This window comes from Ochotona curzoniae, unplaced genomic scaffold (genome assembly GCF_017591425.1).
Source record: "Ochotona curzoniae isolate NIBS_2020 unplaced genomic scaffold, NIBS_Ocur_1.0 scaffold_3890, whole genome shotgun sequence".
Classification (NCBI taxonomy): Eukaryota; Metazoa; Chordata; class Mammalia; order Lagomorpha; family Ochotonidae; genus Ochotona; species Ochotona curzoniae.
The window spans coordinates 21,062,808-21,087,711 of record NW_024467115.1 but is presented as its reverse complement, the minus strand read 5'-3'; positions in this window follow the sequence as shown (position 1 = coordinate 21,087,711).

The following is a 24,904-nucleotide window of genomic DNA, read 5'->3' as shown; positions in this document are numbered from 1 at the left end:
TTTCTTGATATTTTTACACCATTGATACATTTAAACATACTACTAAATACATACTGTGCTATTATTTTAAAATAAAGTAGCTCCCACTGCAATAAGCCTGTAATAAGAGTTTTCAAATTCTCATCTGTAACTACTTTATGATAAGTGTATCAATTTCCTTGGAACTGTTGAGGTTCACACTGCCTGCACCACTGATTTTATGAAAGGTCATAATTTGTGAATACCATCGAATTTAAATTTGCTTTACATGCCATCCAAACCCCTAATATACGCTGGGACAAAGCAGCATTAAATCCTTCCTCTTGAGCACACAGACATATATTAGTTGCAGTGTTTAACAATAGTATTTCAATTGTTTCAAGCTGCCTTAAGGGGTGGAAAATGAGACTGAAAATCCTTATTCTACTCATCACTTGTTATGAGCCTGCTTTGAGTTTCCATTGGCCACAAATACATAGCTTTATTATATTCTTTTCTACAGTCATTTTCTCTTTGAGCTGTATGTATTCCAATGATGATGCATTTTAAATTTCATGAAACATTTTTCCCACAATATGTTCAAGCTTTCTGAACTATGATTGGCTTAAAAATTATGTTATGATTTATTTTAGCTCTGATGATTTATCTTGTGTTTATTTTAAAATCAGTGTGTCAAATAATTGACGCATCTCATATATGCAAAGCGTGGTCAAGATAGTTCGACTACACAAAGTTAACCATAATCAATATTTACCCCAATAATCATGCTACAAATATGCATAGCATCCTAATAAAATGAAAGTGAAAAATGTCTGTTAAATATTAAAGAGCTATTTTTTCTTGTTGTGTCAAGGTTTTTATTTTATTTTAGTTTTGATGATGTTTACATAGTTGATCAGGGTGGGAAGGGTCAAGGATCAGAGGAAAGTGGGCAAGGCCATTGTTCACAGTTTTTTTTTTCTTTTTCCTGTATGTGGGGGAAGTGGGTTGCAATAGGAGAGACAACACCCAGCCCCCCCAGTACCCGAGGTCATCCCAGGGTCCTCATTGCAGAGCATGTTCTGAGGGTTCCGCTCAAGTGGTTTCCATAGTTCTGAGATGCTGTTGAGGAATGAGGAAATATTTCCAAGATCAATTGGCTGACATAGTCCACCTCAGAGTCTCCATTTGCCCAGAAGTTTGCTGTAAAGTTTCATTGGGGTAGTTGATAAATTTGTTCTGCCCTCCTTCAGCGAACTACTAGGTGCTGCGGCCCAGCCCGCTGCTGCCCACCACATGCTCAGTCCTCATGTGTACCAGGGAGGGCTGAAGCACAGTCAGAGCGACCTACAGTAACCCTCACTGGACTGGTCTATAGCTCTTTTTTCTGTATTTCCCAACATGTGAATTGGTCTGGTCTGTCCCACATCCCATTTGGCTCTCATACACATCACTGGACATTGAAGCCTAACTCAGCCATATTAACTCTCCCTTCTAGCCCACACTCATCGAGTGGGTGCCACTGCCTGTCCATCCAGGCCTACCCCCAATCCTGGTTCTCATACTCACCAGTGGAAGTTATAGCCCATCAGAGAGGTGCCCACAGCCTCCCCAACAGACCCACTCCCTGCCCCAGATCTTGCACATTCCAGATGGGTCTGCAGTCTAATTCAAAAGGACTTGCCCCAGCTCCAGCACTTGCATGCTGATACTGGAAAAGGACAACCTGTCTGCCTTTACTCTAGCTCATGCCTGTACCAGTGGACACAGTCAGCCCAGCCTGGCTCCCCCTTAAACCCAGTTGTAAACCTTCCCAGCTTGGTCTGCCAGTCCCAGTTATCACGCTTACCAACAGGAGCAGTAACCCAGCAGGAGAGTCCCCACTAATGCCCTAATAGGCTCACATACCTACCCCCATCTCACATATGCTAGTGGGTGCTGCAGCCCAATCTGGTATGGTCTGTCTCACTTCAGCATTTGCTGGTGGGTACTGTAGCCTGTCCTGGCTCGGTCAGCCCCCATTCCAGTTCATGCTGGTGGGTGCTGCTGCCCAACCTAGCATAGTCATCACCCAGTCTTGGCCCTAGTTGGGACTGGCTGGTGATGTGGTCAGACCCAGACTGACCTGCACACCATCCTGGTTCTAAAATCTGCCAGTGGGTGTTAGGTATTGGCACAACTTGGCCCATTCTCAGACCTGAGCCACATGTATGCTGGCTGGTACTGTAATTTGCCCAAATAGTCCTTACCCAATCCAATTCTTATTGTTGGTGTTGCAGTCTAGCCACACCTAGTCCATGCCCTGAAGCAGTTCTTATATTTCCCTGTGGGAATTGAAACCTAGCCCATCCCATTCTATACCCACTTTGACTCTCATGAGCACCAGTGCGTGCTGGAGTCTAGCCCAGCAGGGCAAACCCCAGACCCTGTCCACATCTATGCTGAAGGACACTTCAGCCATGTCCAGCAGAGACCACAGCCCCCATTCTGGCTCTTCTATTCACCAGTGGCAACCAGAACCCAACTGATGCATCCCCTTAGAAAAGCTACGATGTTTTAAGACTGATCAAAGAGCATCAATGTAATATATTGGCATTATAATGCATTTTTTTCTTGTTGATCTCACGCTGATGGTTTTGAGATGTGTAAACTGGGAGCTGGTTGGAGAAAATCCCAAGTTTTATGAACCTCGCTAGCTATTGTATAAACAATCGCCATGTAGGATTCCATCCTCTGTAATAAAGTGCATTCCAAGGATGTCTCCTAAGTGCAAAAGTCTTGCGCTAGAAGAAATGTTAAGAGCCGTCATAACTGAACGAGTGGAACAACTCCTTATTAGCAGCCTCCAATAAAATGAAACATTCATTAACATCAATGTGAATCTTGGAAGAAACATAACCATTTGTCAAAATGGGACTCTCTTTGAAAAGCGATGCTCAATGATTCTTACAGTAGCACATCTCCACAGTCCATATTCCACTCCATCAGAATAACCTCCCAATAGAGGAGAACAGTAAAATGAAAATAAAGATGAACATGAAGAGAGAAACCCAGAGACAAGCAAGCACTGAAGATGATGTGGTAAGCAAAAATAATCTGTGGGTGTGTAATTAGATCAGAAACTCAAAAATAAAGCATAAGGAGTCCACAGCGGCAAGGAATCCATGCTGCTGGTATTGATTGCATGAGGTTCGGCTGTGCAAACCAAACATTCTTCCAAAAAGAGCTGCTTCACCCTGTTAGAGCATGGGATAAAAGCTGGTTAGAAACACTGGCTGACCAAGTCATGGAGTGAATATTAGAGGTGGAGGGCCTCAGGAATATGTGTCCAGTGAATGGGATCACAGGAGGGAGGTGAGGAAAAGCGTAATGAAGTTTTCTACCATTTGTCAGTATTGAGTATAAAAAGATTTATGTAAGCATGCCGTTCTCTATTTCTGTCTAGTGGGATTCAATGTTTTGCTGGTTTAAATGGAAAGGGTATGGACTTGATATCATAGCGTGTCATGTAAAATCATTCTCTGGATAATCATCAGTTAAATTGTTAATTGTAAATATCTTTGAAAATCAGTTTAAGCAGAATCAGTTTACTCACAATTAAGCAGAGGAAAGAAAAAAAACTTCCTTCTCATTTTCTTAGTAGCAAAAATCATTGTAGATGGGATCATTGCCTTCCGTACCATAGGTTAATACTAGCATTTATACTATATGAAATATAATATGTAGTATGTATAGGCATAGATAGCATCATCTATTTAGTTAGACACACGTGTATTTAGTTATATATGTATATATGCATATACATATCTGTGCTTACAGGCCCAAGAAAACTTTGATAATGGTTTTCCAAGGATCAGTTTTTACACTAAATGTTCATCAGTTTTTGGCTTATGTTTAGTTTTTTTGGATTTATTGCTTAGTTTACAGTAGATTGTTTTCTGAATTATATTTTGCTCATACAGAAAATTAGATTTGTTTCCTAGTTTCAAGTATTATCCATCTGTTGCATGAAACAAATTGCATCAATTTGCATGCATCTCCTATTCAACAATTAGATTTCCAGTTTATACATTTTGCTTCTAAATTATAATTTATGTGAGAATACCAAATGATAACTCACAATTTAAAAACTCTGTTTTAAATAGCTTGTGATCCTTATCTATACTATGTGGCCAAGTAATCTTTCCTCTTTCTTTTTATTAAAGATGGATAAGCAATGATACCCTGTGAAATACATCCACAAAAGAACATTTTTACAATATTTGTTTGGTCCGATGAGAACATATTGTTCAAAACTCAAGATCTACTCCAATATTTTTATTTTTGTCAGAAGTTAAAAATATGATTGTAGGAAGACCCAGAGCTATGAAATCAGCAAAGCTAACCATATCTTATTTTCTAATTATTTTAGCTTCTTAAGATATTAAATAAAAAAGAATATAATTTAGCTAATTTGAGATAAGTAGACATGGATTATCAAAGGAAGTTAGCATGGCCTCATTGCTTCATTTTATTGACTGGTGGGAAGTGATCCTTTTACTTTTTGATGCATCTATGCTCTACAGCCTAGCCTGACCCTCTTACCTAAGTGCGACTCCTCAACCTTTTCCCTGTCAACAACAGCAGCTCAGAGGAGGTCTTGAGTTGAAGCTGACTTGTTCAGAACTTTTCAAAAACATAAATGTTCATCTGTGGCATTTGATTTTCATAAAAGTCCCTATAGAATAAAAGAGAACTCAGCAATTTTTGCACTGAGCAGCCATTTCCAGGTAAAAGTTCAGTTTTAAACAAATTTGTAGGGGCCAGTATTGTGGTGTACTGCATGAAGCTACCACCTGCAACATTGGCATCACATATGGATGCTAATTTGTGTACTGAGGCACCACTTTCAGTCCACTTCTCTGATAATGACTTGCAACAGCAACATAGGATGGCCCGAGTGCTTAGAATCCTTTACCCATGGGGAAGACCTAAATTAACTTCTGGCCTCTGACCTTGCCCTGGCTGAACCCTGGATGCGCCTGCCATCTGGGAAGTGAACTACCCGATTGGAGAGATCTTCATCTCTCGTTTGCTCTCTCTTTCTGTAGTATTGAGTTTCAAATAAATAAAATAAAAACTTGAAAAATTATATATTCCATCTGAATGCTGAACTGTTATATTCTATAGCGATGTTTGAATTTTGTTAAGTATTTACTATTAAAATGTTATATTCATATTAATTACATTATTATATTGTGCTTATAACATATTTTAATATTTATTTATTTATTTATATGTTTGGGTTTTTTTTTTACTTTTTAATTTATTTTATAATACAACTCCACAGTCTCTATGATTTACCCTCCTCCCCTCCTAAGGTCTCCCTCCATCCACTTGTTTTCCCTATGTTATTACATTATTATAGTCCTTCAAGAAGAGTCCTAAGTCCATCATTTTGCTGTTTAAGTGTACCCTGACTATTAGTACATGCATGCTTACCTCTACATATCTATTGATCTTGTGTTTTGCACGAATGATGCCTTATATCAGAGAGAACATATGATATTTGTCTCTTTGGAAATATTTCATTGAACATAATTGGTCACTAGTTCGGACCATGTTTGCAAATGTTAGAGTTTCATTTTTTGTAATAGCTGAGTCGTATTGCATGGAGTAGATGTACTATAGTTTCTTTATCCACTCCTCTTTATTGCATTGAATTAATATTTAATTTTATTTGAAACATTTCCAACAGAAACATAATTTTCTGGGCTTTAGGAAAATAGAGACATTACTATATTAAATTCAGGGTTCTCCATGTTTTCACTCTATAAACGTAAATAAAAGTTGTAACTTACTTTCCTTTGTTTTGTTGTGTTCTAGTTAACCTGGAAGTCAAGAAGAGAGCAATAATACAAGGCCCAACAGAACAAATTTTTAAATTCTGAATATGTCATAATTATATTTATTTAATTTGAGTTGTTTCTATGGTGTAATTTTTATTCACTCTCTCAATGGGATATACTTTGAATAAATATGCATTCTCTTTTTCACATTGCCCACTTGAATCTTTGATATTTGAAACTCAGTGAAATAAAAAAATTGATTGAAAATAACTTATTTTAACTGAGTAAACTAATTCACATGCATCTTCAGTGGCCTTTCAGGGTAAATTATTAAAGAAGCAACTTACAGTAAATAAAGCTACACCTCTAAATTTGGCCTTCTTTTCATATGCTTTAGTCAGTTGAAAAGTTACCTAACTAAAAGCTTCCTTTACAAAAAATTTTTACATTAATTTGGACTACTTCCATGCTTGCTGGGTAGGCTATCAACAAGAGTTCCAGAAATAGTTTACCCATTGAAACACTGAATCACCGAGAATAAACCTGTACATTCACCCACTGAATACATGCACATGTGTACACACATTAAATGCCTAATAAGGAGACCAGATGATTTCTTTTTCAATTATAATCAGGAAAAATAGGAGGGGAGGACACTCAATAATTACATTAAGTTGCTCAAGGACGAAAGCAGGGTTGATTTCATTCAAATCAAAATCAGCAAGGTGGAAAATATTTTAAGAAAATGCTCTACATTGACTGTCTTCTGAGCTTGACAAAATGGTGTAAATATTATGTTCACATTTTTGTATGTGGTCTCTTAATATGAGGAAAATTTAAGCAAACAACCATGATGGGAAAACTAGTTTTCACATTTTCACACAAAAACAGCCAAAAGTACAATCGTGCTTAACATTTGCCGTACCATGGGCGCTTGAAAGCAAACATTCATTGAGCCTACTTCTCGGGATTTTCTAATCAATAACTATAAAGGCTGAAATTCTTTAGCTCACCAGCTAGGAAACATGAAGATACTAGGTATTCTCCAATGTTAGTATTAGTACGCTGTATCTGTGATGTCCCAGAATTTAGTCAATTAAAATATTACTTGGGCCTGGCACGGTGGCGCAGTGGTTAAGGTCCTCGCCTTGCACGCCCGGGATCCCATATGGGCGCCGGTTCTTATCCCGGCAGCCCCGCTTCCCTTCCTCTCTGTCTCTCTTCTCTGTATATCTGCCTTTCCAATAAAAATAAAATAAATCTTTAAAAAATATTACTTGAATTATTTTTAAAATGGTTTTTGATCTCCTGGAGTCCACCTGAAATGAACAAAGGATGCATGAAAATGAGAACCTTATTAGACTCCGTCTCTGTCTGCCACCTTGGGGTAATAGCAGAGGCATATCTGAATTTTCAGAAATTTTAGGAAAGTCTTCAGTTCACTTTCATTTACAAATAACACCATTGTTGGGCACACGATTCTGTGTTGACAGGGACATTTTTTTTTCTCCCTCAGGATTCAGATTATGTAGCTTCACAAGGTACTGATGAGAAATGTAAAAAAATATGGGCATTACTCCAACAATGTTACAAATCTAATCGAGTCCATTACTCTGGAACCTAATTAGGCACTATCTCAACAAATTTCACATATAATCACATGTAACCAAGTTGTATGCTTGGTCATTTATCTCAGAGAGATGAACAAATGTACATATGATTAATATACAAACATATTCATAATAACTCTATTTGTAATCGTCTGTAACTGGAAATTTTGAATGGATAATGCCACATTTACGCTATGGAATACTACACAACCATAAAAAACTGTAGTTGCATACAATAACTTAGATGACTTTCCAGAAGTGATACTGAATGCAAAAAAAGACTTTAAAAATAGCATCTTACATATTTTCACATCGCATCCTTGAAACAACAACCTTGTGGAAAAAGTAGCAGATGAGTTACCAGATGTTAAGCAGGAAATAGAAGAGAAGAATCGTCAATATTAAAGGGCGGCATGAGGGACAGTTGCACTGCTGACAACTGCACTGCTTGACTTCATCCACATCAATATCCCTGCGATGACACTCTTCTATGATGTCCCAAGATGCAGGATTTTCTTGGCGCGGTTTCTTGTCATTGTAAATGAATCTAACTCCCTTGTCACAACGCATGGGAAGCAATGGAAAAAAGATATATAGTAAATAGTGAATATTTTAACCACTGGAAAACTGGTTAAAGGCAGCACAATCAATATGGAAAGTTTCACAAAGTGCTTATAATCTCACAAAGCACAAGAGAAAATATGTTTGGGGGAATACTAATGGGAGGAACCATACTATTTATTATGCTATCTTCAGTAAACTTAATATTTTAAAAATATTTGAGCAGAGAATGTCTTAAGGGTGAATAATGATACTATAAATGTTTAAATTTTCTACAGCTTAGCTTCAGATGTTTTCTGTTTATTGTTAATTTAAAGTCAAAATTATATACTTGATCAAATACATTTGTAGTACTTGCATAATTATTATTTTTATAAAAATTATATAGAGCACGTTTTAGTGACTTTAGCCAATTTTGAAAAAGTTACTTATAAGCAATTACCTTGAAGTAACTTTACTTCTACTTTTGCACTTTCCTTCATAATTTTATACACTCATTGCTTAAATTTAAAACCTTGCACATTTTAATATAATCAAGTTTAAAATAAGTTAAAGGAGCTTAAAGGAGGTGATTCAGCTTGTTTATATTTAAAACAAAACAAAGTGAAGTAGAGGATGCTGTTATTATGTGAGTTTTATGTCTTTTTCCTTCCCTTGTATCATGAATACAAACCATTAAATCCATAAAGTAGCTTCTCTTATCCAAGGAAAACATACCAAGTATTAGAATTTTATTTTGGGACTCTTCCTGTGCAATGATTCCAAATCTTTAGGAAATTATCAAGAATATTATCCAGTCTTAATTAGACAGATTTATCCATGTAACCAAAGAAATAAACATAAACTTGCCATCACATGGCAGATTCACATCTCAGAATTACCTAACTATTTTTAAATTCTCCATTGGCTCTCATCAGCTAGTACTGAGGCATATCATTGTAGAGAGTAAAACGTTACAAAATAAATCTTTCATTGCTTAGAAATGTGAAATCCCTTTAAAACAATTATTTTCTAATTAAAACGAACATTGAAACACATTGTGCTTTCACCACTGAAAGATATTAGAATTCTTTGAAGTTTCTTAAAATAAAATGAATATTTAAGGATCTTTTGTTTGTGTTTGAAGAGAGCTAGATTACCACATGTCATGGTGGAGATCACTTTTGGTCAACAATGTTGGCAGTTCTGTGCCCCTCCTGGATGTTGTTTCCCAAGTCTTTCTCCAGATAAGGGAATTTTTTTTTATTATTATTTTAGTAAATACATTTAGGAAACACTACAGGCTAGAAGAGAATGGAGCAGCATATTCCAGATTCTAAAAGCCAAAAATTGTCAGCCCAAAATAAAATACCCAGTAAAGTTTGCCTTAGATTTTGAAAATGAAGTAAAATTCCTCCACAGTAAAGAAAAATTAAAAGAATATGCTTCTTCCAGACCTGCCTTACAAATAATACTTAAATATAACTGTTTGACAAAGAAGAGGAATAGCATCCACCAAAAACAAAGGCAAATGTGAAAAATATCCCAGTAAAATAACAACAGAAGACTAAACCAATGGACAACCTATTGCTAAAATGACAGGACTAAATTACCACCCATTCATATTAACCCTGATTGTGAATGACTTAACATTATCCATCATTGTTATGGATTAGTACACTGGATCAAAAAACCTATTTGTTGCGTATGGAGACACATCTCACCAAAAAAGACCAATGGAAGCTATATTTTATGGATTTTCGTATTTCTGTTTTCATTTTTGTTTCTTTAAAACAGTTTTTTTTTTCCCTCAAATCCTTCCACGACTCAATGGTCATACTCATAGGTCATTTTCCTCAAAAATGTTCCTGATGTTGATTTCTTTAGTAGTAACTTAGTCATTCAGTAGAGTGTTATTTACCTTAATGGCATTATAACTTTCTATTGTTCTTCCTGATGTTGATTTTGCTTTGTGGCTTTTCATTTAAGGGGATGTATAGTAACTGTGTAATGGAGACTGTCATATCTCCCACATATACAATGCAGTATACACCGCTACTTCCAGATAAAAAATGAACTTCCAATTTAACCATTAAATATGTCTTAACGATAGGATGCTAGACTTTCTGCCATGTCCATGCCTGTAATAGTGGACTCATGACTGTATATAAAGAACTACAGTATTATAGCACTGTAGAGGAACTCAGTAGAGGGGAGGAGATTTGAGGGTAAGAGAAATCCCAGGGCCTATAGAACTGTATCATAAAATGATAACATTAATTTTAAAAAGCTTAATGAATAAAAAATAAAATGAATAATGCAGAAAGTTTGATCACTATTATGTGGTATCTCAGGTAAAATAATATGCTTTATATAGTCCTTGAATATTAAATTATTTTTGAAATATTTATTTCAAAGCAAATTAAGACTGTTAGAGTAAGAGCAAAAGAGACAAAGAAACAAAAGCACAGAGAGAGAGAAGAAGAAGAGGGAAGAATATAAAAAGCCACAGGGAGGTCCTTCATCCCTTGTTTCACTCCCCAAGTGGTCATTCCCCAAGTGGTCAGGGTCAGGCCAAACCAAAGCCAAGTGTCAGGAAATCCAGCCATGTCATGCACCTGAATATCAGACTTCAAAGCACATGAACCACTTCTTCTGGTTCTCCAGGAACATCCAGCTACGAGATGGATGGAATGCAGGGCACCTGGGACACGAACCAGCAAGCCGATAGAGGATGAAGTTATCTAAAGCAGTGACTCAACCCATGGCACCACAAAGCCAGCTCATAGGACTTAATTTTAAGCTCAACTTTGCTATCATTTTACTTAATAAGTGTAAGTTCTTCATATTTTTGATATCAAAAAGGTAGTTAATAACTTTAAATGTGTTTTATAAACATTTAAATCATTTTTAATTCAATTATGTCTAGTCTAAGTTCTTGGTATAAACTGGCTTAGACTCACTTTGTGAAAATCTAGTGCTTCAAAACAAATTTTTGTCTATCATTGCTATACATAATATGCTGTTATTTATTCACCCTATTTAGAAGATTTTTAAGATTTCTTAGCATTACTAATATTACACAGATTATAGTGCAGTGCATTTGAGAGAACAGCGGAGTAATGCGTTATCATATCAACGTATCTGATGACAAGTATATTTTGTTGCTATTTTAATCATCTAAGCTCTTATATAAGAATAATAAACTTCCATAGAGACATGTGATTGAAGAAACAAATGAGATGCCTGTATAAACAGTACAAACAATATGAGGTTTGAATGTTACTCATGTTCTTAAAGTCTCTTTTGGCAACTGGTATATTTGGATATTAAAACCCACAGAATTCTACAAATTCTTTCCATTATTGTTTGTACTAGCCTAGAGTCTAAGAATCATTTTCTTAGTCAACATAGGAACATATATTTGGATAAATCATTTTGGCATTGATATAATTTCTTTCTTGAGTTAATAGAGTCCAATTTTTCAGTTTCAGGAAAGAAATTTTCTAAGAAAATATGATTCATTTTGTAGTGATTTTTTCCCTAATTATTTTCACCAAGCCAAACTTTCAAGAAAAGTTAGAATGCTTGCAGGTGTAACAACAGAGGCATGCTGTTTTATCATGGCCAGAATTAAATTGCTTCAGCAATTAAGAAGAAATGAACAATGAAGTTGAAGTCTAACTCATTCTTAATTAACAAACCTTTAGAATTTACGTTTATCCACGATTATGTAAAGTCATAATGACTTTAGTGATTTTTTTAATACATGTATTTTGTGGTTAATCTCGCCTAGGAGAGAAGTCGAAGTGCAAACATTGTCTATTTTCAATTCTCTGAGTTCAAAGCAATAAGAACAATAAATTAGGACTATCCCTGCTTCACAAAGGCTCGAAGTGCACAGTAGCCGGCTAATAACACTGCCCACTGCCAGATGCCCAAGAGCAAGCTCAGCTCTGTGGCGGGCAGGGAATGGAGCGCCCCAGAAGAAACCAGCCAGGCTGTCTGCAAAGCTGGCTCCTGGAAAGCTGGGCATGAGGCCCCAAAGGGCAGCCAGCAAGGATATGTTGTTAGACAAAATGCTAAAAGCCGAAAGGGAAGAGAAGAGCAAAGGGAAAACAGGCCAACGTGGCCAACCAAGAAACTCGCAACCTTCCAGTGGAAAACAGACACCAAAAGCAAGAAGGGCCAGCCTCTGAGCAAGTGGAAGCCAAGAGGCCACGCGTGGTCAACACCTTGTACCATGTCTTATCAGGGGTCTCTTCTACCTTGTACAGCCCAGAGGAATATTTTTATCAACTATTTTGTAAATGTAAGTTTTTCGCTGTTCTAGAAAGGTTTTTAAGGAGGAAGGAGAGCCATGTCATCCCATTTTGAAGCAAATTATTTTTTAAAGAGGCAAAATCATTTGCTTTTATTTATTTATTTATTTTAGTATAATCAGAAAGTAGTGAGATATTGAATTGGGGGAGGCTCTGTCTGAGTGTCAGCTTCACTTTCTGTAGGCAGGGATGGCTTGGACATCCTAGAGCACAACGCATACTAAATGGCAATTTGGAGTCACAACAGCGTATTGAATCTGGCTTGGGAATTTTCAACCACTTCCATGTTGTTCAGTAGAGCTGTTTCCTCGAGAAAACCACTCTTTGTTGCTCTGTCATAACGTGTGTGCTCCGTAACACCTTTGATTCCAGTAGTCAGTTTTCCAAACGGTTCTGTTAATGTGCTGTGGAAAACTGAAGACTTGCATATGCCCTGCTGTCTGTGTTATTCAAATGTTTCGTGATCACAGCATTTGAAGATACTGGTACTTGATAGTCTCCTAAGTAAGGGCTGCCCCCAAATTTGAAGCCAGAAAATCACTGGAATAACTCTTCAGAAGTGTCCATTCATGGCTTTTCAGACTTTCTGTACAAATGTTAAAAATTGTATACACACTGAAATTTCTGTGTGTTGATTCCCAACACCAATAAAATCTCAATTGTGTACCAAAAATCCCAATAAATCATTCATACGGCAGTGAAGAGTTTCTGTAAGGAAACCTGTTTCTCCATCTCTAATACCTCGATAGCGTATACATATCATATACAACTAGGACGGCGCTTATCTAAGATACAGCACGCCAGCAGGTGGGCTACTCACTGACGAGAGGGCTTTTCTCATCAATGTGCTTAACAGCCTGATACCATCTCTCACACGTTTAAACGTCATTATCAGAAGAGAACCAGCAAAAGCTGGCTTTAAAGATAACAGGTAAATCATTATGGATTAATGTCCAGCATATCCCATAAAACATTTTCTATTGTCATCGAAGGCTTCCCAGTGAGAAATCTAAAAATTAAAAAAAAAACATCTTGTGTCTTAATACCGTCTGATTCTCTGTATTGTTTCCTGACTCTTCTGAGTTAATACATTTTCCCTCTATCTGGGCATCCACTTATTGATGAGGAAAAAAGTAATTGAATTAGCTCTACAATTTCAACTTCTCCTGGAAGTGCTGAAGCTGCACAGTATCTGTCCTCAAGGATCTCATGGCTCAATAAAGAACACAGAAGTTTAAGAAGCTAATTATGAAACACAAAGCAGATGCTGGAATAGATCAACTGGGTAAAATCTTATGGGACTGTCATGCAAAAAACAAAGTGATGTATTTGGTGGCCAGTGTTACTAAATGTTGTATTAATTTGGGCATATTTAAGAACTCTCTGATATAAATACAACCGTGTGTGTGTGTGTGTGTGTGTGTGTGTGTGTGTGTGTGTGTGTGTTATGCAAAGTGAGTGCATACTATCTAATAAATGACCTTCATGCCTGGTTGCTTATGATGACTGTTTATTAATGATGCTAAATAAAAGATCTTTGTTATCCTTGCAAAAGATTGAATTTTTTACCCTGCAATACTGTTCTTGTCTCTTTTTTCAGCTATAACAGAATATTAAATATTGATTGATTTGTAAATAAAGGAGGTTTATATTAGTTCATGTTTCTAGAGGGGGAGAGTTCCAAACAGGGCGACATCACCTTGGCCCCTTCTGCTCAGGCCTCCTGCTGCTTCAATTCCTGGTAGAAAGCAGAGGGCAAGTAGACACATATGAAAAAAGGGGCAAGCTCTTTCCATAGAAAATATTACCTAAAATAAGGCACTAATACTTGGAAGAGGGCTCCATTGCTGCTACCCAACATCTCTTCCTAGGCTCCACCTCCCAGCATGGCACAATGTAAGCTCTGGCAAAGACAAATCATATTTCCAACTGCAGTAACTCCTACAAAATGCATAAAACCTTTCTTTGTCCAACTCCAGCAGACATTCCTCAGAAAGAATGGCTAACACTATTCTTCAGTGTTTGGGGTGTTTCACAGGTCTCGCTGTCTCTCTTTACCCTTTACGTAGAAAGTGGTTGTTGTCCCAAAGCAGATAATATTCTTGTCCTGAGCACTGCAATGCTGATTTCACTTTGCATGTTGAAACATTTTCATTTTTCCTTCTATGAATTATCTGTCTCTGAAAGTATATAGCAACTCAATTGTCCTCCAGTTCCTTATGTTTTCAACCTATTGAATGAGCACAGAAGAGTAATTAAAGATTCCAATCTCATTTGTAATCAAAGATAAGACCTTTCATTTCACAAGGTCACTTTTATGAAAGAGCCAGATGACAGAATGGATTTCATTACAATATCACAGGACAGTCCTATAGGAGACAGATGAGATGGTTCACTATCATCTCACCTCAAGTTCCAGAAAAACATGTAGTGTTAGTGCCAAGCATTTTATGTTACATATACAATTCTATAGAATACTCTATCAGCAGATGAAATACTGCAACAGAAAAACCTGAGACATCTTGTCTACATGGAAGTGGAAGGAACCAGTAAAGTGAGGTGTTTGAGTTTAACAAGTGCTGCCTCTCAGAGTCCCTCTGTGACATCTATTAAGGTCCTGATATCAAGGCAAGGTTAAGAACACTATCGCAAAAAGAAAAAAAAAAAACACATCAAAACAAAGAACTAAATTGCAGTTGTATTATACCACAAATAATCAAATAAAACCAAGACTGGCATGTGGAACTTACAAAATCATGAGAAAAGTAAGAGCAAAGCTGAATAAAGTACAGATGTTTCATGTCTGGTAGACTTGAGTAAGTAGACACATATTTACTCCAGTGTTTTTTGTGGAATATACTGAAAACAATAGATGTTACACAATTAACATTTTACAAAATAATAAAACACACAAAAGGTTTTCTAGAAAAAAAGTAACACAAATAATCAGTGTTGGATAAAGTTTCACTAAATCTGTGAATGAACTTTAAATTATTACTAAATTCAGTACATGTGTCAGAAAAATTTAACTCAGATGTGTAGCTCTCTTTGGACATGATTCTTAAATTTCAGCTTAAAAAATAAATAGGTGTGAAAAGCCCAAAGTTAAAAAAACTGAAAGGGAATTGAAGAAAGATATAACCAAGGTAACATTTAGTTATTTAAATATGTAGGGAAGTAGGGCGAAAATTTTAAGGGTTCTCTGAATTGTATAGAAATGTGCTATCTAGTAAAGTTGGCGTTTCTCTCAAGGTGTGTGTGGGATGTGAGTTCTTTACTATCGCTTATGGAGCAGTCAAGGATAGCTAGTTACTGATAGTGTGTCCTATTTACTGGTCAGATTCCCTTGAATACATTTGGTTGTGAATCGAGATTTGCTTTGGAATCTGACAAAACTGAATCTCAAATAATCAGATAATTGCAATTTGAAAACAGAAGCTCAATTATGACCATTATACAAATGTAATAAATTTGCAATCATAATTAGACTATTTTATGGGTAAATTGCTTTATAAAAACCTACCTTATCAAAGCTGATACCAGGACCTACCAGAGCAATCCACAGCCTGCAGCACTGGCATCCCATGTTACCACATCCAGTCCTGGTTGCTCCACTTTGATCTAGCTCCCTGTTTAAAGCCTGGCAAAGCAGCAGAGGATAATTCAAGACGTTGAATCCTTGAACCCACAGAGGAGACTCAGAACAAGTTCCAGCGCCTCGTTTAGGATATGATTGGTTCAACCCGGGCAGCTGGGACCATTTGGGGAGTGAACCATTGGCTGGAAGATCTGTCTTTGTCTCTCTTTCTCTCTGTAAGTCTACCTTTCAAGTAAAAAGAAAAAATAACTTTAAAAAAACAAACAAACTATCATGGAGCAGCGGCATGCAGCTTCCTGTTGATATGCTTGATAATACATCAGATAATGCCATGAATGCTTGGGTGCAACAAATTAACGGTATCCGTAATAATACAAAAAGAGGTAAATTTCACCTTTTGTTCATCAATAAAAGTACCTTACTTAGAGATAGGCAGCTCATTTCAACAAGCTTACTCTGGGCTTCTCCTGTTTCCTTTCTGCATGAGCTCATCTCCAAGATTTAGATCAAACTTAGACAGTGTATTAAGCTCACCATACACCGCTCTTTAGCTTAATGCTTGTGCATGCTTGCTAGTCAATCCAGGACCAAGACCTGGATATTAAAGGGATGGAGACAACACGTTTGAATTTTGATTCCAGTCTTGTGCAAGTACTACATTCTGAGTTTGCCAGGAGATCCCAAAATTAATAGTATTAGGGATATTTGCTATCAATCCACAGTCATTTATTTTTATTTTATTTTCATCAGTTCCTCCTTATCAATTGTTAAAACACATCAAAGCAGAAATTATTATGTCAAATTTCCAGATGTGAACTTTTGTATATTTATCTAAAGATAGTTGAATCGGTGCCTGAATGTATACACACAAAGTCTTCTTGACATTTCTGAATTAATGAAAAGACAAGATTGTTTATTACTCCAGGACTGGTTAAATATATTTTAAATGAGATGGTAGGTACTAACATAAAATAATTATGTAGATTTCTATCTGCTTGTATGAAAAAATATTTATTACAGCTTATGAAGAAAACAGAGAGTTAATTATACTTTATATAAAATACACAGAGAGAGAGAACTTGGCATGGTGGCCTAGCAGCTAAAGTCCTCACCTTGAACACACTGGGATCCCATATGGGTGAGGGTTCTAATCCTGGCAGACCCGCTTCCCTTCCAGCTCCCTGATTGTAGCCTGGGATAGCAGTCAAGGATGGCCCAAAGCCTTGAGACCCTGCACCCATGTGGGAGACCCAAAAGCTCCTAGTTCCTGGCTTTGGATTGGCTCAGCTCCACCCGTTGCGGCCACTTGGGAAGTGAATCATCAGATGGAAGATCTTCCTCTCTGTCTCTCCTCCACTCCATATATCTAACTTTGCACTAAAAAATAAATCTTTAAAAAAATAAAATAAAATACACACACATAGACAAACACTGCAAATTTCCATAATGATTAGCAATAGGACAGCTATTTTACAATACCATTAAATTATAAGGACATTTTAAAAATGTTTGCAAAAAGAATAAGAAAATTTTATTTTCATAAATTTCTCACAAAATTAATGCATTATTGATTTTTCACAATGCGTACATGCTGTGTAATGTTTAGGCACTTTTCGGATGGCACCAGGTGACTAAGTTGGAAAATAAGCAGTTCTGAAATGTAAAAGGGCTGACATCTATTCAGTGTCATTAAAAGTGAAGTCCCTCATAATTCTATTGGGAAAATCCTGATGCATATTTATTAATACTTTTCAAAGGTTCATGAAATTTTTTTTGACCAAGACTAATCCTTTGGAATGGGGCAGAGATGGTAAAAGGCAGACTTCATTTTGTACTGCAGAATCTGCAGTCCAGGTATTTGCTCTATGCTATCTTCTACTAAAATGTTTATTATTTAATGGTCTAAACAACATAGAAATTATTTAAGTTATATGACAGAAAATGAACATGTTCCTTATGCAAGTTTCTTTGCCAGGAATCGTCTTCTGTTTCTTCCCTGTGATATCTGGTAGACATACATTCATTCATCACGAACAGGTTGATGCCATGTCTTACATTATTCCCAGCCTTCCTCTTCCACAGATGATGAATCACTCCCTGTCCTGTGCTGCTTCCTTATGCTACACACTTTGATCATGTATGTATTACACCGCGTGATTTTTTATTAGAGTGTATACTTTCCCTTTTTTCTAGCCTAAAAGCTACTTGAGAGCATCAAGGATGTCTTATTTCATTTACAATCACTAGTATCATTTGCAATACCAGACAAAAAGCTGGTCCACTATATATATTTTTTTCAATAAAAATGTTTTATTTTGTGGTCAGCCTGTAAATCATTCCTAGAGTATAAGGAAAAAAGATAACCACTATGCACCGAGGAGTTATAATGACACTTCTTAAGTATGTAGTAGAAACTGCTTCATTTAAGCCATGGGTCCACCATGCAAGTCATTTTCAAATTTATTTCCCAGATCAAGAATTTGAGCTTCTGAATTATTAATCTTGATGCTGAAACTCAGAACTAAAACATGTTTGATATATCATGAGTTAGGATTGAAATCCAAAAAGGTAGTTTTGAAATTACTCTGAGATTCAACAAAGTATAAACTGAAGGTAGTATTTTAACTTTTTTTTTTCAAAGTTGAAAGAATAAGAATTTTGCTCCAGGGATAGGATGATGAGCATCTGAAAATAACAAAAAAAGAAAAAAGGAGAATGGGTATGATTTAAAAGTAGGTGGAAACAATTTCAATGACCAATGAATTAATAATAAAAATATAAAAATCTATAAACATAATATGTATTATCACATATCAGTTCATCACTGGGACAAACTCATTAAAGAAGATAATTTGTCCAAACAAGGGCATGGGAAGTGAGGCATACAGATTGCCCTGTCTCTTATTTTCTCCTCTACAGTGATGTTAATTCATACAGACTAAGGTTATTCACATATACTCCTAAGAATGGGAATATTGGAATTGCAATCTGGAATTTTCTCTTCTTCAAACACATGCTTATGGTCTCTATGTATAGTCATCTAGTCATCTTGATTAGATGGCCATTGTCGATTGCAAGGTAATTATACAGACTAACTATCTTTGTCATTATTTATTAATTGAAAATTGAATGACCTAAAAGAAAATTCAGAATATCACTAAGACTTGTCCCTTGGCGTACTCTATGGGAAGCAAACATCCCCCTGAGAAAGGCAATTCTCTACAAAATGACCCGCTACGGCCTCAAGGCTCCTGGTCTCCAAGCTGTTTAGTGGCCTGTGTTAAAAAGATTACTTGTTTCAGTCCAATTTCTCTCAATTCAATAACCCCTAAGCCTCTCAAAACAAAGTAAAGTTAAAATGATTTTCAATTGCTTTTGACTAGGATGTGTCAGGCAGTCACCAACATTTCATGGACATCAATAAAAAAAAAAAAAGCTTTCGCCTGAAATCTTTCTCTTTTTCTCATTAATCAAAATCCCAATGAGCTGATTTACTTTTTCTTCTAGAAGAGATTTATGAGAAATGTGATTTTTCTGACTCATACTTTTGTGGAAAGCACTCTGGATATACAGATATTCCAGAGATAAACTATACAGCTAATTATGCCACTTAACTCTAAATGAATGTATTCTTGGATTACAGAATGTATTTCAAATGACAACACAACGGTCTGTAGTTGTCTCTATTTCCCAGTGAATGGTGTTTCTTAGCTTTATTTATTCTCACATTCTAATATAAGTTCGTTGTGTCCGAAAGGTAAAAAAAAAATCACAAGAATTAACCATAGAGGATTTCACTTACTCAGCCCCCTGTCGGCACCTGTCAACTGGCTCCCCATTCATCACCCAGCCTGTCACACTTGACATAAGCTCCTAAAAGGATAGGCGAGGGGGAGGCAGGAGAGGCTGGATAAACGTCTTCATGATCATCTTTAGCAATGGCAGTAACTCAGCACTCTCTGTATTTCAGACTTCCGTGTGACAGCTTCTCCACTAGCACTGAAACTACATTCCAAATTGATATTTGTGGCTGCTTGGATTCAGGGTTACAGCCATGCCTAAGGCGAGCCAACGTCTGCAGCGTGATACCAGTAAACAGTATGATCTCTCCTTGTGTTTATGTGGCTGTGCTGGAGTGGAATGAGGAAAGGGTAACTTCAAATGACAGTTGCCACAGGTGATTAGTGGGGTGTGTGTGTGTCTTTTACAGATTTACTCTGCCTTACTCTAATTTAAATTGGTGTTCGTAACGATCTTTTCATTTTGCATACACGCCGAAGGGATGCTTTCACTCATAAAACAAATGAGCAGGCAGGATACTGAACATCAAGATGATGCTGGAGGCCCACTATCAAAGCAAGTGTTTCCTATTTATTGCCACCCACCTGACCAGCCCATTTGTGAGCAAGAAATTCAGTTGTGAAGCAGTTTATGGAGAAAAGGGTGGAGAAAAAAATACCCTCCAAAAATGATTGCTTAAGAGAGGCACCGGAGAAGTTTTAGAGAAAGATCACAGGAAAGCTCAGAGCCAAAAACAGGGTCCAGCTGAATACTCCAAATCATGGAAGAGTTCACTAATCTCACTGTGGCTCAGGCAATGCACTGGATAATGAATGAAGGTTACTGCAAAGACATACTATCAGGATATGATCGCGGACAACAGAGGACTTGAAAATGTACAAGGCGTTTTAGAGTAATAATCAAATATTATTTATCACTGTCTCATAGCACAAGGAAGCCAGTGGCTGATAACTGAGCCTTTGAATCTGGCCTTGGGAATCAGAGAAAACACAAAATCTCATGTTTTAAAAACTTTGTTCTGACTTTATTTATTTATTTATTTTTGGCTAATCTTGGTCATCTCTGTGACTTCCATTTTGGGACATATGTAAACACTAAAGCAGCAAGATTAGTCTATATCAAAATATTTACATAATGTATATTTAGAGAAGTTGGCAGCACAAAAATGAGCATCTTTTGAGACTGATTTTAGCCATTCCATGGGAAAATTATCATCTTGAAGTTAGCACAATGTTAGATAAAGATTTTTAACTATAATGACCACCCAAACCTCAATTCGTTTTTATAAGCCCAGGATTAACAAGATGGTTTGAAAATGAACCCAGAAAGCTTCATATTTTCACGGTTTTGCAAGCATATCTTTAGAATAGATTATCTGAGTAGAAAATATCAAGATTTTTCACTTTCTCTTTACTCAGTCAATAGTCAGGAGCTGTTCGGTTATTACCTGACATACATTCAAACAAGTGTGAGCTCCCACATTGATCTACTGTTCTCTGGGGACCAGAGCTCTTAGAAGCTCTGTTTCTGAATAACAAGGTGAAAGCGAGCGGATACAAACTCTTTTGGAAAGAAAATGTCAGGTTTGCAACAGAAAAACAAGAGAAATATCACAGTCTTCTATAAAAGATACACAGGCCCCTATTTCCCAAAGCATGTCCCGTAGACATGTGCTTCTAGAATTCCTCACCAGCAGGTGTAATTAAAATCTCCCAGGGAAAAGAAGCGCAAGCGACTCAGAACTATATCTTAAGGAGTTAAAATTTGCAACCCTAATGGAACAATTATTTCTTTGTTATAGCTAGGCTGTAAGCTATTCGCTCTCTGAAGCAATGTGTGGTGTTAATGTAATTGTTGAGAATGTGTGAAGTAAAAAGAGCTAAAGAAAATTTAAAAAGTGAGAGACTACTTTTATTCTCCAATGTATTCGCCTTTTATTCCCTGTAACTTTGTAGATGGACCGCTTGGTCCAAGCCACCAGCACACATTGGTACTCCAGTTTCAACTTTGACTCTTGTTTTCAAGACTTCTAAAACTTATTATGGTCACATGCACACATACACGTAACTGAGACCATCTCTTAACATTAAAGGCAACATCTTTTATTCTTATTTTCTATTAACTTTCCATATGTAAGTCCACATTCCAGTCAGACTAAACAACACATTTTCTTTGGAACGTTAAATGGATTTTTTTTCTACATATACTGAGATTTTTTTCCTTAAATATCTTCACACTTCTTTCATCTCCGCCCAGTTGAAATTTTACAAATCTTCCAAATTTCCCTTAGAAAGCTTCAGAAGACTTGAAAGTATATGAAAACCCTCAGCAACAGCTTTTAGCAGTGGTAGCCAAAAGCAAACAGAATTCCGAAAGAATGTTCAACAGTTACAAGATACACAAATCTGGTGTGTCATCCAGTTTGGCCACTGACGCTCCATCCCATCTTGTCATTTGAGGGAACCCCTCCCCCTTTCAACACCTGCATAAGCCCATTAGAATCTTCAGAAGGAAAGAATTTCTGAAAACTTCCTGGCCTATTTTTAAGAGTTACATTTGCATTGTGTCTTTTTATTGCAATATATTAACTTTTAAAATTCAAGTCTATTAATTTTTCAAGGCTTTTACACTTCATTTCAAGAAACTGGAATATCTTAAAGCAAACATTAAAAGGGAAATAGAAAGAGGAAGCAGTTACTGTTGGTTAAGTAAGTTTCTGAGGTGTACATTATAAGCAAAAGAGCTAAAGGATATACAAAGAAAGAAAATAGCAATTTATCTGTAGGTGACCAATACCATTTTCTCTTATTCAAATTTTTGGAAGAAGAAGGTTAGGAAGAAGAAGTATGTGTGTGTGTGACATAAAATGCTAAGTGAGCATTTGTGAACGCAACAAACATTGTCCAAGAAATTATGTATATTAACCTGCTTCTCCGCTGTGCACTGGAGAGAAAACGAGCATATCAACTACCCAACTGCAGGTGCTTATGCTGATTTTTCTTCTTTGATTTCCATTTATTTTAACTGCATGATAAAAATAGCTTAGCTTTGTTTTAAGAATCAAGGACATTGTGTGTACTGATTTTTATGTGGCTGTTTTTTGCTTACTATGTTTTTTTTTAGACATTAGCAAAACTATAAAGACATACGGGGGAATCAAGAGTGATCCTGACAACCTCTTAACAGGAGGTTATATGTATAGAGCAGGAGGGACCCCATAGTGGAGCAGGAGGACAGGAGGAGGCTTGGATCCTAACCCTGGAGACTCCCAGATCCTCACCAAGGAATAGCAGTATGGGCACCAGGGACTATATCCCAACCACCAAGGAGATCACAGGAAATTGAAGTGCCTCGTAGGACGAGAAATCTGAGGTCACCCATTCTCTTTCAGATGTCCCACATGGGATGGAAGATGCCCAGATCCTTCCTCACAGGATCTAAAGTCATCATCGGCACAATAGCCAGGAATTCTGAGCAGTCCTCAGAAACAGAAGAACAGTAAACTTCCTTTGGGATTCGGGAGAGGAGCTTTCCCTGTCCCTTACGTAGTTCCAACTTTGGAACCCCACCCTCTCTTGCAATGACCATATGGGTGGCTCCGGAGCACGCGCCCCCCCCAAAAAAAATTGATTAGATAGACAGAGGCCAATAAGAAAGCTTAGAACCAGGAAACGGTCAGCTTGGACTCATATATACCTTAGTAGATAGGACACCAAGATTAGTTACTCCTCACTAAGGTATTGAAGATTTCTCTGTACACTGTTCTGCACCTTAACTGTTGACATATGCCTTGTTAGAGTTAAAAGCCAGTTTGGACTATCCTAAACTCAGCCAAGTTAAGCAAAAATCATGCTTCAACACTGTCAACTGCTAAATACAAAAATGAAAATAGACATGAGACAGCTGAATAGTGCTCTATAGCCATTTTAAGGTGTAAAGCAGCCAGTTGTGTATAAAGTAAAATTGAAATGTCAATGAAGTAGATACAAGATGTGGTTAAGAATTTGCATTTTCTAACATATTTGTTAGTCAATATCATGTCAATTAACTCCATAAGGTTGTAAACTGATGTTGATGTTATGTTGTGGCTTTTCATTGGACGGGATGATATTCTGCCAGCACTGCTTTCAGACCAAAGACGGTCTCCCCAAGAAACTGTTGAATTTATCTGGACAATAAGAGGCTGGACTCTATGCATTGTACATGCTCGCAATGAAGGAATCATGACTGGATTTGAACTGTACTACTGCAACAAGGTGGAGGAATCCACCATGGGGGGGGGGGAGGCATGGGGAGGGGCTGGAGGAATCCCAGAGCCTATAAAACTGTGTCATAAAATGAAATGAAATTTAAAAAAAAAAAGGATTTTCATTGAATTTGCAGCTCCTAACTGCGATTTATGAGGATTCAACAGTTTTGTCATCCTCAACAGAAATTTTGCTTCACTTTAATTTTTCAGTCAAAATTGTGTCAGTTGAACTGATTGGGATGGCTATGGCATTGGATAATGCGACTGTTGTCATCCAGCAGTTTTTCCATCACAGCAGAAACAAGACTCGCTTTTTTTCTTAAAAACCAGTATAGATGGTCTAGTTCTGCCTGTCTCATCATAACAACTTCTCATTCCTGGTAGAATGGTGAATGGTGTCCATTGTAGACTTACTGTTTGGGTAAATTGCCCTTATAATATACGTATTTTGTAAAACATCAATGATCTCAGCATGCTTCTATCACAATTTATCATAACTTCGATGTTTTACTCCCGTTGTGGCAATTTTAGCAGAGTTTATGTGGCTCTGATTAGTGTCATTTTCAAAGTGATGTCAAAGTGTTTTTAATGCTTCAAGCTAGGTCTTGTTGAGATGTGCATTAACAAGTTAAAATACGTTGATTTTAGTGGAAAGAAATCTTTAAGTCCTTTCATGCTTTTTTCATAATCCATATACTCTATGAAGCTTTTGAAAACCCCACATATTTCAGAAGTGCAAAGCTACAGATCCTCAAAAGAAGCATTTGATGGGGGCACATTAAAAGTAACCTGTCCATGGCAAAATTGTGGCATGGTGGGTAAAATTGTTTCCTGAAATGACTCAAATCTCCATTAATGATTCATATCTGTGCTATTTACGTAAATAAATGCCTAAACTTTGTTTTAAAAACAGAAATGCATTTTTCTATAATATGTAAATTGCTCTGGGTGGCTAAGACAATTGCTGTCCTACTAAAAAATAGACTTTTGAAAAGATG